The 16,431-nt window shown below is 38.9% G+C and overlaps 1 protein-coding gene and 2 non-coding genes across 3 annotated transcripts in view; 1 reads left to right on the top strand and 2 right to left on the bottom strand.

Moving 5' to 3' along the window:
• LOC145766429 (uncharacterized) overlaps positions 1 to 16,431 on the top strand; it is a 122,854-nt gene that overhangs the window by 28,053 nt on the left and 78,370 nt on the right. The gene's annotated exons all lie outside the window — the stretch shown is intronic.
• Trnaf-gaa (transfer RNA phenylalanine (anticodon GAA)) lies at positions 9,895 to 9,967 on the bottom strand. The gene has a single exon. It is a non-coding gene; the product is annotated as a tRNA-Phe (tRNA).
• On the bottom strand, positions 9,974 to 10,047 carry Trnai-aau (transfer RNA isoleucine (anticodon AAU)). The gene has a single exon. It is a non-coding gene; the product is annotated as a tRNA-Ile (tRNA).

Here is a 16,431-nt window from a genome sequence, read left to right as displayed (position 1 = left end):
GTTTTTATCTAGCTAAGATTGATAGAAAATGGAAATGACAATTGGAGGAAATGTAATAAAAGCCGTAATACCATCGCAAAAATCGTTTTTCGTTTCGGAAGTTTAGCCTACGTTGAAACAGCAAAATTAATATATCTGGATGTCGGCATGAGTCAAATTTGGTTAAATTTTGCATTAAATATGCTTTTGTTGAATACTTTTATGGGGGGTTGCGAGACTACATTGATTGCTCTGAGGAGGTCGCGTTGGGAAAAAGGTTGAAAATCCCTGGTTTAAAGTGTCATTAGGTAGAGTATTTTCATAGGTAGCCTATACCTACTATCTATTTCTTTCTTTCCAAAATCTTTTCCATCTGCTTTAAATTTGACACAAAAATTGCGTTTGTTTCCTAAACCAATTACGAGCCATCATTAGCCATTTTTCTGTTATGTTTATGTTATTTTGCAGTAAATAATTTGAATTTTTCATGTAGGCTAGGCTATTTATTCTTACTACTCTTTATATCTTGGTTTGCAAAATTAGGCCCTTCTCTAGTAAACAGCCTTAGGCCTACAGTAGGCCTACCCTTAATCCAGCCCTGACTGTTTCCAATTGAGGCCGACAAAGTGTTTTCCGGAACATCTTCCACGACCGATTCTTCATTAAATACCGCTCTAAGTTGCATAAGATTTAGTCGGGCAGCCCGTGACGTATTTGTAACATCATAAGATACAAAAGGTTTGAGTGTTTTATCAACCTTGCCCACTGTGGGATGTTCAGAAACCCACATCCGAGGTTTCACTGCTGGGGCGTTTGAGGGCTACGGCCCGTGAAAACCCCGTTTTGGGGGTCAAGAAAACATCATAAGGTACAACATGGCCACCTTTTGATTACAGCTACTGCTAGTGCTTGACTGACATTTTTTGAGATGTTTTTACTTTTTGCGGTTTCCTAATGACATAAAACTTTTTTGTTACCTTGGGGAAGCAGTAGCAAATGAGAAAAAGTAAGTTGAAAAACGCAAAATCAGACTGTTATTGAAAATTAACAGTCTGACTAAAATCTTCGAAATCAAATTTTCTTTGTTTTTCAGCATGTGAGGATGTTAAAACCTATTGTATCATCTGGGGAAAAGAATAAAGAAAGGGTAAAAATCAAAGTTTTAGAAAAATTTATTTAAACGTTCGCCCAAAGTTAGAAAAACCTGGAAATTTCTGCAAAATGTGATAAATCAGGCTGTATCTCTAGGTGGCCATGGGTACAAAAACAAAACGTACGCCAGATTTTATGCCTTCACTGGTAGACTTTGGAACAAGTCGATCTGGGTTCCTCAGGTGGGGCATTTCCGAATAAGGAGCCCCCAAAGTTGGGGCAAAATACAGAAAAATAACATCATAAGGTACAAAGATGGAACTTTTTTCATCAGTTGAAAGGTTTGGTTTGAGCGATTTGTTCCCACTGAGTACTACAGTTGAAAGGCATGTTCCACTAAGTACGAAACAATTTTTCTTATGGCCCCAAGGTGGAGCTTAATCTCATTTTGGGGGTATAACCTCTAAATTTCACAAAATTAACATTATAAGGTACATGGATTAAACCAAGTGTAGGTGATAGTAGCCTACCTCACTTACGGACTTCAGAACATTAAAATATGGTCGCCCCAGGTGGGGCATTCCCGAATAAGGAGCCCCCAAAGTTGGGGCAAAATACGTAAAAATAACATCATCAGGTACAAAGATGGAACTTGTATCATCAGTTCGGACGCGTTCCACCGAGTTCGCAAAAACTTTTCTTATGGCTCCAAGGCGGGGCTTAACCTCATTTTAGGATATAGCCTGCAACCCCCAAATTCAAGGTTATAGCCTATTTGGATGAAACCAAGCGTTTGCAAAACGTCAAAATTTTTTTTTTTCTTCAGCTGAGGATTTTTCCTAGCACAAAGACTGATACCGGGTGCGAAAGTCATAATTCGATAATAAGCAACTGCGCTATAATTTAATATTTCACCTGTTGAAGACTGTAGTGTACAATAGCATACAATGTGATAATGATTTGGCGCAACAGGCAGGCTTTCGTCATAGACTATTAACTGTTACTCTGTATCACAACATGATGATATTATGCTACTTTTGTGGCTATATTTATATCGTACAAGAGTCGAAGACGATGATAGTGCATAGAGAACTTCACGTGGTGTTTCTAAAATTCTCATACTGACTATCAGTTAACCTGCGCCATTAGAAATGTAAGATTTAGTATTAGTCCTATAGATTAAAGATTTTGAATCTTGCCAGTGTGCAGTGCCGGTTCCAGTAGCCTACCATTGTAGTTCTACTCAATAGAAAAGGTTAATTTGATGAAAATATTTACAACAAACTACAATCAAACGTACAAGGCTTTGCAAAACTTTCCTACGATTGATTCATTGTGGAATGTGGATGGTGTCCCTTGCCTTGGGTATTCCAAGGACACCTATGTGGGTCGGATGAAATGCAAAAGTATTCGAAGATAACTTTCCAAGACAGAAGATCTCGTACCTTCCGCAGATCAACCAGTCTCCCACCAGTCTTCAAGTGGTTGCTGAAACAATGAGAAGATCTTTGCAAATAGCAGGTGAATGCCAGCAAGAGTACATGTGTGTTACATACGATCTGGCCATTGCAAAACATGCCCTCAACATTTAAGAGCAAGAAAGTCCAAAATATGACCGTTTGTTCATATTACTGGGTGGTTTCCACATTTGTATGGCGTTCTTTAAAACTATGGGTAAGTACTTGGATGGTTCAGGTGGTCCATATATCCTAACAGACGCTGGTATTCTTGCCGAAGGATCCCTTAACGGGTTTCTGCGTGGTACTCATTACAATAGGTGCAAATGAATACACGTCCTTTTCGGAGCAGCATTAGAAATCTTGCATTTTAATCAATTCTTGTTACAATGCCCTGCTCCTGAAAATATGGACGAAAAACTATGTCGTTTATGTGTTCGACCATCCCAGTCAACGATTGGCTATTTGGATGACGATGTTAAAGACTTTTTGAGTTCCTACCAAGAATTTTCAAGGAAAACCGAAACAGGAGAAAATGGCAAGACTGCCCAGTACTGATATGGATACTTAAAACTTGTCAAGACGTACCTCCTCTTTGCTCGGAGTATTCATTCTGCAAATCATCAGTTGTTTGTGCACTGCATAGGAGAGATGTCAAACGTGTTCTTCATTTTCAACCACCCAAATTATGCAAGATGGATCTTGCGACTGCAGGATAACATGCTAAAAATGGAAGAAACTCACCCTGGAATAAGTGATCTGTTTGAACAAGGCATCTTGTCCGTAAAAAGAACTGAAAAAAACTTTTGTGGATGTGCTGTTGATCAAACTTTGGAGCAAACAATCAATGCAGAATCCGCCAATCGATTCGGGATAACGTCTTTTACCAATTCAATTGGTAAAAGACGTAATTTGTTTGAGCATCATTTGACCTTCGTCCTTCAAGCATCGATAGAGACGCAGACATTTGGATAAACTAATGCAAAAAATACGCAGTACAGTCAATCCATTTAGTGCAAGCTTCGATGTATCCTTTCTATTCAATATTAGCACAGGAAAAGCAGTCGCTTCTGCCACTTACAATTTTCTTTTAAATGTTTTTCAAAAAGGAACTGAAGATAGAAACAAATTTATAAGTCAATGCCATCAGGACGCTAGCACCTTCAACAAGCCAATACGTAGAAACAAAATCTGCAACTTTGCTTCTGAAGCTGCCGTTGTGAAAAGCATAACCCGCGAAGGCAAATTTTTTCAGTTGAGAATGGAACGCAATTCGATGGGAAGGCTTCTATGTATAGCAATAGATCACAAGGTAGACATGAAATTGATGCTGTCTTATCCCCTCACACCAGTACCACTGTCTTTGTGCCATATGGATGCAACAATGAAATCAACCCAAAAGTCAATGCTTTTAAAGGCTCTTGAAAAGAAAATTGAAAGTACAGATCCGCCTTTTGTTGACTGTACGTTGATCGATGGTATGTTTCTTCTTCACACTCTTGAAGATTTGCCGATGACGTTCGGGGGTGTTGCAAAGACGACTTTGAAGAAATTATGCAGACACAGTGGGAAAACAATACACGTTGTTTTCGATAGAACTGTATCGCCGTCCATCAAAGATGCCGAGCGAGATCGCCGAGCAATTCATGGCTTCCGCGATCAGCAATACGTCATCGAAGGAGAGGCCATGAAACGACATGTCAATTTTGCAGCCGCAATGAGGAAAGACAACTTCAAGCAAGCATTGGTGCATTTTCTTGTTAATTCTTGGAAATCAGATGAGTGTTCCAGCTTCCTCGACTTAAAGGTTCTTTATGTGCTACGCTTGATGAAAAATGTTATGTTTATCGCAAAGATGGCGAAAAAATGTTGTGTGGTGAAGACGAGTCCTTGGTATGCTACCACAAAGAAGCAGATACGCGCCTAATGTACCACATCGTCACCGCATGCCAAGATGTGAAAAATGTGGTAGTCCGCTCTAATGACACGGATGTTCTGATTATGCTGTTGGGAAATTTGTCGTTCGAACAAAAAAACGTAAACATTGAATGGAAGTTGGTGTACAAGCAAACAACACTCTGAGATATATTGATGTATCAAAGCTTGGCAGTACTTTATCTCTAGACATGCTTCGGTCGCTTCCCGGTTTTCATTGCTTTACAGGCTGAGATTATACAGCTGCTTTTTCGGGTAAAGGGAAGGCTCGACTCTTAATATATTGGAGAAAAATGTGCATGCTCAACATGCCTTTGCTGCTTTGGGATATTCGAAAAATCTTGATGAAAACATTAAAAAAGGCATTGAAAAATGTGTGTGCCAGATGTATCGATGTAAAAGTGGTCATCGCGTTAGTGAAATACGATTTAAAAAAATCATTAAAACATACAAACTGAAAGATTCCAATCCATTGCGACGACTGAAAGGTTCAGATGGAAGCAACTTTCCCCCGTGCAAAACTGTGCTCCATCAGAAAATACTCAGAGCGAATTACATTTGTGGCATTTGGAATCGTGCTGCCGAAAAAGGAAGCTTTTTCCAGACACCAGTTGAGAGCGGCTGGCATGTGGAAGATGGTAAATTCACTCCAGTTTGGTTTCATGGAGATCCAGTTCCGTCCACGCTAGACAACGTTCTGCAAAGTAAGAAGGGTTTGGACCAAGACGGAACAGAATCAGATGATGAAACAACAGAAACGGATGAATGTGACTTTTCTGACGACGAACCTGCAGACCTATAATGTTTTAGATGTTTTTGCCTTTCTCCACCTCAAGCATAAATAAACTGTAGGCTATAGCCTACATAAGCAACTTTTTACCTTTATTCTTGTAAACATGGGGATAGAGTATGATTTGAACTTGTATTAATTTTACGGTTTCCACCAGAACTCACGAAACCACATGGAACAAAGTGTTAGGATTGATCTTTTCACATGGCTGCAAACCGGGGCCAATGGTGCACTGCATAGCCTACTCGAGAAAGATTATGCAGCAGGCATGCTTTTTCATGAAGCCTTTTGACTTGATGAACAGGGCATACGTTTTCAAATAGTTCAATGTGCATATTTTCGTTCTAGTGTATAGTTTAACGTTTCCTTCGCACGCCGTTCCAGGTTTCGTTATTTTGTAGCGAATAATTTTTCCATTCCTTTTAGTACAAATCACATTTTATTCGATAAGTCCTCTCAGTTATTTAAATGAGACCAACCACATATTGTTATTTGTTTCTGTTCAGTGTTTAGTCTGAGAGAAACTTAAATGTAGGTAGGTCTACGTACAATCAGGGGCGGATTAACAAACTTAATTAGCCCGGGAATTTAAAAATAATAACGGTCCACTTCTATCAAAATAGATTTAGCATAAAAATGCTCGTTTCACAAACAATTTATTTTATTTCAGAAAAAGTCTTTTACCGGTAATATGATGTAGGCTATAAAATTAGACATTTTGTATAGCAAGCTTCGATTTGTAACTGGAATCATTGTCAGTGTTATTCAAACAAAGAATAAGGATATAGCGCTACGACTATTATATTTCAAATAAAATTTTCTTTTGTACATAAAACAGGACAGTGACCCTCTGACCGGCCAACCGGGAACGTTCTCGAATTCGCAGTAGGCTAATGATTAGCCGCCAATCCACCCCTGCGTACAATATCTATTTTCATACTCATAGTGATAAATTTTAACCTAATAAGCAAATGTGATGCTGTGTAGATATTATATCTTACATGCTTCGTTGATTTTCCAAAATATTTGCAGACGTTTTGAAATATAGGCTATACGAGAGACACTTGGTTTTATACGTTATGATGTTAATTTTGTGAATTTTAGGGGTTTTACCCATGGCGATCTATAGCCTACTACTGGCCTTCCCAACGTGGCAACAGCCAAATGATGTGGGGGCCTATACGAAAATTCAATTTACCAACTGAGATAAATGTTACAACATATAATCAGCAATTTTCATTGGTCAAGTAATGTTTTTTAGCCAAAAAATTGTAAATATACAGTGCCAAAACGTAATTAAGATGTAATATTATTAAATAAGTGGCAAGGAAGCAGGACAATAGCTACATGTTAAGAATACCATGAGAATCAAAATATCAACAGAAACAAGCTGGTAGCCTACACGAAATCAAGAGTGACCCAACTTTCAAAACACCCAGTAGCCTACGTTAAAAAATTTGTTTTTTAATCCAGAAGTATTTGTTTGTTAGTAATAATTCATGCAAAGACGCCTTTTTTTACGCCTAATACCTGTTAGTTGCCAAAACTTAATAGGCCCCCACATTATTTGGCCGTTGCCACGTTGGGAAGGCCAGTAGTAGAGATCGCCATGGTTATACCCCAAAAATGAGGTTGCGCCCCACCTTGGAGCCATAAGAAAAGTTGTTTCAAGCTCAGTGGAACATGCCCCAACTGATGAAAGAAGTTCCATCTTTGCACCTTATGATGTTATTTTTACCGGTACCTACGTATTTTGATCCAACTTTGGGGCTCCTTACTCGGGAATGCCCAGGGCCGTAGCAACAAAGAACGTGGCCCCCATCGAACATAAGTCAGGAGCCTCTCACAACGCAGAAACTGGAATGTGGTATTTATTTTACACAACATGCAGGGTTCATATTATGTAACAGCACAGTTCCGCTAACCGCTAATTAGCGAAGCTAACGCTTTGGTTACCGGATTAGCATTTTCGCAAATATTTAGAAATTTTAGCGGACTCGTTAGCGAAAGTAAATTTATTTAAAATCCGCTGATTTCTTTGTTGAAAGCTAACTTTTACATTAGCTGCGCCCATCACTGTATATAGCCTACATAAGTCTACAGTGACAGTGTGGACATATATATTCCATAATTACGCAAAGCGCTTCTTTCGAGCCTTGTTCTGCGCAAATTGTACTGGGTCATAGTCCAGGGATTTGGCAATCTTGTTTTCGATGGTAATTCCAAGAGCAGAAATCCTGTTATCTGTCATGGTTAAGCGCATGATATTCTTGATCAGTTTCATTCTGCTGATGGTCCTTTCAGCACTGGCGACAGTAACTGGTGTGGTCGGTCAGAAGAATTCTGGTGAAAATGCAAAGATTCGGACATAGGCTATCTCATGAAGGCTGTTATTGTAACTTACGTTAAAAAAATGCTTGCCGTGACCTTTCTCGATGACATAAATAAAACGATTCAATTCCATTACTAGTTCGTTGGCATCAATGTCTCCCATTTTTCTTTTAATTTTTTTTGCAGTAATTGTCCAGTTCAATTGTCCGCCCCATTAGCTCAGTGGTTACGTGCCCGCTCAAAACTACGCGGCGCAAGTTCGACTCTCGGGGTGTGCTCTTGAGCAATGCATTTCGGGACTGCTCTCCATTCAGCGGCACCTAGTGAATGGAATAATTTCCTGGCAACAGCACTTCAATAGTCGGAAAACTTCACTCTGCCAATATCGGTAACCGGCCCTGCGTCAAGAGCCTCTACAAGTATGCGAAGCTACCAAGAATAACCAATCAAGGCTTTGTCGGTCCGAGGATAAAGATTCAAAACCAACCAACCATTTTCTCTGAGATACTTCTTCAGGCTGCCAGCGTTGTACAGAAATTCAAACAACTTGTACCACTCCACGAGTTGGTCAAAGCGCAAAGAAACAGAAGACATGGTCTGATCAGTGAGAACAAGAAAAATTTACGATTTGAATTTTTCTTCAGCAGAAAGACGACTCGAATCATCAGCACATTCGTAACCAAACATTCTCTTCCTACGTCGCACCGTGTTTTTTTAAAACACCTGCTTAGCCTATATCTTGTATTTCGATAGTTTCCAAAACTTCGGCGGAAGGGCCCTCATTCCTTGCGGGGCCCCCTCCGATCGGAGGGTTTGGAGGGCGATTGCTACGCCTCTGGAAATGCCAAATTTGATGTTCTGAAATCCGTAAGTGAGGTACTATCACCTACACTTGGTTTCATCCATGTACCTTATGATGTTAATTTTGTAAATTTTAGGGGTTATACCCCAAAAATGAGGTTAAGCCCCATCTTGGAGCCATAAGAAAAGTTTTTTCGAACTCGGTGGAACATGCCCCAACTGATGATACAAGTTCCATCTTTGTACCTGATGATGTTATTTTTACGTATTTTGCCCCAACTTTGGGGGCTCCTTATTCGGGAATGCCCCACCTGGGGCTTCTAAGGATTTTGCTTGATCCGTCATCTCACTTAAAGAAAGCGTTTTATTTGCTATAAGGAGCCTCTGACGGATCCACGAAGAATGTATTCCTCTTATGAATGCATCTCTAATATATTTGTTTTCGGATTCTTTTCATGAGGCTTGACGAAAGTTGCAGTCTTTTTAGCCTACATAACCCTTGTAAAGTTTGTAATGCACGCAAGTATGTGGCAATGGTTTCGGAATTGTGTTGATTTCGAGTTGCGAGTAGACTACATGGCGAACATATATTTCGTTTTTTGGCTGAACGAAAATTTGTTTAAATTGAAGCTTAGCTTCCTCGTACGAAGTGGTATTGCTAATAAAGCGATACACTCGTGGAGACAGTGGAGTAGCCAAGGGGGGTGGGGTTTTGGGGGTTACAACCTTTGGGTGGTCAACCCCCCCCCCCCCCCCCCAACCTTTCAAAATTCCTGGCTACGTTACTGCGTGGAGACATATATAATTTGAATAGATACTTGTTTAAATTGTTTAAATTTTCTTGAGAAAAACTGCCAAGAAAGTCTCAAAAATCCTTATCCAATGCTGCCATGCCCATTCTGTTTCATGCTCGCTTGGATCAATATCCAATTCGTCTGGTCTCAATACTTCATCCATTTCATCTACAGTATTTATCTCTTCAAAAGCTATGTTTTATAAATTGACATATTTTATTTACTTAATAAGATTACCACAACAAAGGCTTTATAAAGCATAGCTAAACATAGCCTATACATAAAGTTAACACCTAAACTTTACACAACCTTCACAACACAACTAAAATGTGAACATTGAACAAGAGCTTCGCGAATCACGCCAGAAGCCAACATGCCCAGAAAGCAAAATCCGTCATTTTTGCATTCTGCATTTCTGCATTTTTGCCGTCTGCAGACGTGGAATCAATGTAAAGATGACGGATTTTGTTGTCTGGGATGTCGAGTGTGCATTAGAAGAGAGAATCAATAGTTTTACAACACAATCATCAGCGTTTGAACTTAATATCTTTTCTTTTGAAAAATGCATTCCATTTTTGAAATTATAAACTAAGATTTCCACTGGGCCCCCAAAACCTAGTCCGGGTACCCCTTGAGTTTAAGAAACCCTGCTGACCTGAATACCTCCTTGACAGCCTGGTTACAACACAGCGATGAACAAAATATTTATAAAACATGCCCCGACCCGGGATTGAACCAGGGACCTTCAGATCTTCAGTCTGACGCTCTCCCAACTGAGCTATCGAGGCAGGAAGTGGCCAGTACGGGGATCGAACCCGCGACATTCGCGTTATTAGCACGACGCTCTAACCAACTGAGCTAACCGGCCAGACGAGAGAACGTATTGTTATTTGGTGTCATAAACAGTTGAATGTTTTTTAGAAGATAGCGCAATGTCATGAAATATTTTCGAGTAGGTACCGTACATTATTCGAAACGTGATGTGCGCCCACAAGACAAAAACCTTCAGACGTGCAGTTGTTGAGTAGCCTACATGTAAAGTAGGACAAATTTAATTTAATATTTGTTGCTGGCGCAAACATGTAGGGGTGAGTGGGGCTAGTCGAAAAGTTTTTTTTTTAAAGTGAAATTTAAAAAAAATTCGTGCAAAACCTGACAACTTGAAGCTGCTTAAATTATCACCTATGGTTACATGATGTCCCTTATCATTCAACCAAAAATAAGTATCTATTGAGTCAATTCAGCTTTTAATGAAAATTTAAAATAAACAAACATAGCCTACAATTGATTTTTCAACTAAGGGAACGTTCAAATATTACGTAACGCCTTCGAGGGGGAGGGGGGGGGTTTATGCAAAGCGTTACGTTAGCATCACATCGGGGGGGGAGGGAGTTCAAGCAAAACGTTAGGTAACGCTTTCGAGTACGGAATGGTAGTTTTTTGTGCTGAATTCGTAGTGAAAAGGCGTTACATGGGAGAGGGCCAGGGGGGATTGAAAAAAGCGTTACGTTGGAGTTACATGGGGGAGGGGGGTAAAAAATTCGGAAAAAAAGCGTTACGTAATATTTGAACGTTCCCTAACCCCATGCCTGGAGTTAGTTGAAAAACGTCAGTTTAATGCCCACTAATGAACTAGATAGGCTACTATTTTTTCAACCAACAAACATTTACATGGGGTTGTAAGCAAATATGTTTACTTGCTTTAAAATCAAAATGCAATCAATTCTACACCAAATCATCGTAAAAACATTTTTTAAATAAACGCTCTGTTAACCCTTTGAAGGTTGGGGGGGGCTGTCAATTCACCTTTTTTGTATTAACAGTTGTATCTCTAAAACCACTGAGGTTGCGACTACGAGATTTTTTGACTTTTCCTAACTTTTATTCACCTCTATTAAGCTGAAATTTTGAGCAAATGAAGGTTATAACTTGAAAGATATAAGGCATTTCTCAGCACATCCTCTGAAATATTTCATATTCTATTGCCAGTTTCAAAGAACCGCGCGCAACTGCAGTCGTGCAGAACGGCGAGCTTGTAACCGGCTGTGTTGACGTCATTTCAACGTAAAGGGCCTTCTCTACTTACGGTGGCCACGATCTAGCGATATTGTTTTTCGCAGACAATGATGTCCTTTCAATCAAACAAAGAATACAGCGTTATTGCAATGACTCAGCGTCATTTGGAATAGATTTGATGTAAAATGTGAGATAAGTAGGCTATTAAAGTAATCGACTTGTTTCTTTTGATTGCATTTTCCTTTCTCGTGACATATTCAACGTTGTGGACTGTTTCTAGATTGCTCTGTTTGGGCCACAACGCTTTTATGAATAATTTGAAATTTAGCTACTGTAGAAGCTGCACTGTAACATATTATCGTATCATACTACATAGTCATAACCGTTATCAAAACATTTTCCAACTAACCCCACCCACTATTTTCCAACTAGCCCCATTAGCATACGACAAATTATTTTCCTAAAATATTCAAGCACGGTGCATTGGACTAAAATTTGTTTATTTCTTAGTGTTGTAGAACATCTACAGCTGACACACACCAAAAAATTTTGCCTATCTTTAACGATATTGACGCATGAGATGTTTTTAATACGCCAAAAATTTTACTTCGAAAGTAAGAAAATACAAAATTGTCAGCCAAACAGGCATACCTTGACACAACAAATCGAAACTAACATAGATTATGTGTTTTTATAAACTACTTCACATGTTGGCAGTAGCCTACGTATTTAAAAAAATTATCGAGAGTTAAAAAAATGATAATTTTTCAACTAATCCCGCCTTCCAACTAACCCCATTCTCCCCTACAGAACATTTCTGACCTTTGGTAAAAATTGAGTAAAGTATGTGGCATTGCTTACAAAATCAGATACAGTTCAGTTCAGTTTGTTTTTATTTCTGACCATCACAACGAAAAAAAACAATGACAAACATAGCAGAGGTCTAGAAAAAGGTAGAAGCGACAAAACGCGGACGTTATAACCATTGAATCCGTTAGAGGGGGGCCGCGGGGGTGATTAGCTAATTACCTCCCAACCAATCAGAGTGGGGGCGTTACTAATACAAAATTATCCCCCCACTAATGTAGAGATTTTTGCATCTTTTAAACCTTTTGGTTTTTCCATCTTTCCCTTTTATTGGTGCTAAATTCGTGAGTTTGCTTTGCCGTTTTCTTCATGTTCGCGCCAGCAATGAAAAATAAATTGAATTGAATTGAGATAAAAATTTCATTTTTAATTTTTTTTTACTTTTGTGTTTGCTTGGAAACTCCGACTCGCAAGACAACGCCAAGTCATCTATGGAAAAACCTAAAACATCACACAACTAAGGCGAAAGAGAAAATTGAATTGAGTCCTGTCTTTGTCATGAGTTACCAAGGAGGGTGGGGGAGACTTATATACCAATCCCAGGTATACAAGTCCCCCCCACCCCCCTTGGTAACTCATGACAAAAACAGGACTCAATGGACAATTGGACATGGCTCTTTCGCCTTAGTTGTGTGATATTCTAGGCGTTACCGTCATCTATGGCCAAACTAACTTACCGTATGTATCTTGTCAAAAATATACGCATCACAATGCGCTATGTGTGAGTGTGTGACGTCATAGTTTCTCACTGCTACAAACTGTTTAATTTCGCTTTTGCCACTCACGAACGAAACCCACTACAGTTGCACTGTTTCAATGTCTTTATATTTTCGGTTGTTGTAAAAGTTAATGCATTTTAGCTTTTATTTTTTATTTTTATCTGAATTGAATGTAGGCCTGCCTTAGACCCTAGCCGGGAGACCCTAGGCCAAGATCAGTGGTTTTTTAACTTTTTGAGACACACCTCCCTTTTACAATTCTAACAAAATTCACGCCCTACCTTGATTCAAAATCAAACAACATTAAGCAGAACCGCAATTCATTTCCAGAAAAGTTGCGTCAATGCGAAGGATGGAACTTTTTTCGATATCAAATGTTTAATTTGAGGATTAGTAGCACATAGCCTAATCCACATCTCAGATCGGCTTCACAATCAAATTTGTTTCTTGATTTTGTCTTTATGTTCACGAGAGTACAAAAACCATTTTCGCACAAGTAAGTGGATGAAAATGGAAGAAGTGTGCGTATAGCCACAGAACCCATACTCTTGTAAATGTGCACATATTTCTCCCAGAATCTGTTAGTGGCATTGCTTATCAAGGTTGTCCCTTGCAACAGAATTTCATTTTAGCTTCAAGAATATTCCTCTTGTAAATTGTCGGGAAACTTTTTCTTATTTAGACGAAAGGGATTCCTTGTCATCTTCCAATCTGGAAGTTCGGTATCACCAAAGTGTGGAAAATAGCGTTCAAATTCTTGTTTCCAAAGTTGAACGTGGCACACCACTTCGAACTTAAGCTCGTCCTTCAGTTCAATTTGATTTTTTTCAAGGACAGTATTATGGTTGGAGAATTAAGCTGCGTTTCCTTTTTGAACTCGACGATGCCATAGCTCCAGTTTTGCTATGAAAGCATCATAGTCTTTGATGCGATTAGCATTCTTGCCCGGCAGAAGCAGATTTAAATTATTAAGGGCTTCGAAAATGTCCACGAGGTAGGCCAACTCGACGATGCCAAATTCCGAAAGACGCTTCTACAACTTCCGCCGACGACGATTGGCGAAAGCACTCGCTGCTTGCAATCTTCATTTTTTTAAAAGACTTTTTCTTGCATTGGAAAAAAGCTAAAAGTTTACTTCGGTGGTCAAGGTGTTTGTTTTTCAAGATGATGCTGCTGCGTACGAGTTGGTCTCAAACCGTCATTGCTCAGATTTTAAAAACGTATGACGCATTGTGGTACAACCGGGTCACTTACGATGGCATCTATAAAGCCAAACTTCAGATAATCTTTGTCATACTTTTTCTTTTTCCCCACTCATTTCATGTCAAAAGAACTGAATAATCAAAAATAAACCAAAATGAATCAATGCTAAAATTTAAAAAAATAGTTTACGCATGGTAGGCTACTATTGTACAGTAGAGTTGGGGATACTGTTGTACTGTACTTCTAGCCTCTGTCACTTGTTGGTCAGTCGTTGCCATTATTATTACAACTAAAGCTCGAAGCTGCTGTGTCAGAAAGCCGTTGTGTTACGAGAGTTAAGGTGCTGTCGCGCAAACAGTTAGCTAACACATCACAAAGAATGAGAGATGTGACAACAGCAACACGCTCTACAAACACTGTGCCACAGTAACACAAAGTTTTATCTTCAAAAATCAACAGTCCAGCGTAGTTGTGAAGACATGTTTAACATTGTTCAGTCATAATTCATGCAGAGTCTCTCAATTTCCTGCGCTGCCCTTGTGAGCCTCACACGCCCCCCAAGGGGGCGCGTCCCCCAGTTTAAGAACCATTGGCCTATAGCTGCTGAAACTTTTTCTTTCACTGCGGATGTAATGGCACAGGTTATCGTGTTGTATTCATATAATTGTAAATTAACTTATAGAAAGCTTTGACCTTAACGCTTTTGATCTTTTAAATCTAACCATTTAGCGTCTGAAGTGCAAAATTGGAGGACTCGAGCCAAGAAAGAATACAGAGAGGAATTTTTGCGTACGTCCCCTCTTCCAGTCAAAATTGTCTAAAAATCTCAAAAATTGAGGCAAATGTTAAAGAGCTTTTGCTCGCGATTTTAGATTCGTTGAAATAATTTTTCGATTTTAAATCGTGCTTAAGGGCAAAAATTTGTATAAGGATGTATGAGAAACTGAAGCTTTCAGTAATGCGAAGGAGGGTCTGGGGGGCCAACTACCAGAAGTATATGTGATGCGATAATCCGATAAGCCCCTGTCGATGTCAAAACATTGTTCCCCTCTTGCTTAAATTACCCACCACTCTCAGGAAGTGTCCGCAGCCCCTGGTTATAACGTGCATGATTCCGTACTAATCTTTCACGAATCATAACGTCAAATATTCGCTGTGCTTGAGATCACACGTGTTGCAATGTTGCAATGTAGCCTATTGTTTAGAAAAATCAGTGAGTCATAACAAGTGGACTGCCATTTATGAACAAATGCAGTTGATCTCGTGGGAATTGTGTTTTTGCTAACAAAAGTGATTGAAGTTTAGAACTCAACTTTGTCACAATTTTGTAATCGGCTTCTAGCAACAATTTTCCTATGTCAAAAATTAGGCTACTGAACTAAAATAACTCTCCAAATTTTATGATAAATAAAATGGTTGATAAATAATATAAAAATGCAAAAAATATAACGTTGGTATAATAAATAAATACAAAGATTTAATGTAGGCCTAACCATAATTTTATTGCATATTTTAAATTTATTTTTATGGTTTTACTGAGGTCAAAAAGAATACTTTTCTGTAATGTCAAACTTGTCTTTTTTGACTTGTCTTCAAGTATGTTCTGCACATTTTAGTTTACACAAAAAAATAAAAAGTTAGGTTCATTAGCTGTTGGAGCTTCGTTCACCAAAAATAACAGAGGTTGAAACTTCATTAGAAGTTTTGAGGTGAGATCATCTCTACTCTAAACTAACATCAGCTTTATGTTTAAAAACCCATGCAATTGCTTGGGCTGCGAAAGTTTTGGTTTATTCGAGATCACAATTTGTTACGGAATTTTTTTTTGTTGCTAAACCAATCTCACCTTAAATTTCCAAACGTCAACGTAGGCCTACACTGTATGTGTATAGGCCTAGGCCTCAATATAATTATCACAAGCGCGATTGGAACACTCCAATGGAAAAGTTTTAAAAGTAATGATTAACTGCAGACTTTTACACTGCTCAGCAGGGCCTCTGAGAGAAATCATGACTGGTCGGGAAACAATATGAAAAGTGGGCCCCAAAGAAATATTTTTCAGCAAAAATACAGGTAGGCCTAACGAATTTGTATCATGCGCGTTGCATCATGTGTCTACAGTGTCTTAAGCCGAACTTGGCTACTTTCCTCATCGTGAAATTGAATTCTTTTAAAGTTTCGATTTTAAACAACATATATATCTAAGTTATATGAAAAAAACTTCTTTCAATATAAAAATCAACAAAAATCACTCGACTACACTTGCAGCAAAATTGCCATTGTTGCTCAAAATTTTTTCTTGAAAAAATTGCAGTGAAGTTTTATGATGTGCACATGCACATCTCATACATGATGCCTTTGGCCACGGCCGTTGGGAGGAGAATTTAGGTCCCGTACCAAAGCAATTCTCTGGCCCCAAATAAAGACACTTCCAAGAAAAATGCACC

This window comes from Aplidium turbinatum, chromosome 3 (assembly GCF_918807975.1).
Source record: "Aplidium turbinatum chromosome 3, kaAplTurb1.1, whole genome shotgun sequence".
In the NCBI taxonomy this organism is placed as follows: domain Eukaryota; kingdom Metazoa; phylum Chordata; class Ascidiacea; order Aplousobranchia; family Polyclinidae; genus Aplidium; species Aplidium turbinatum.
Note: the sequence above shows the minus strand (reverse complement) of the source record. Positions and strands in the feature narration are given on the sequence as shown.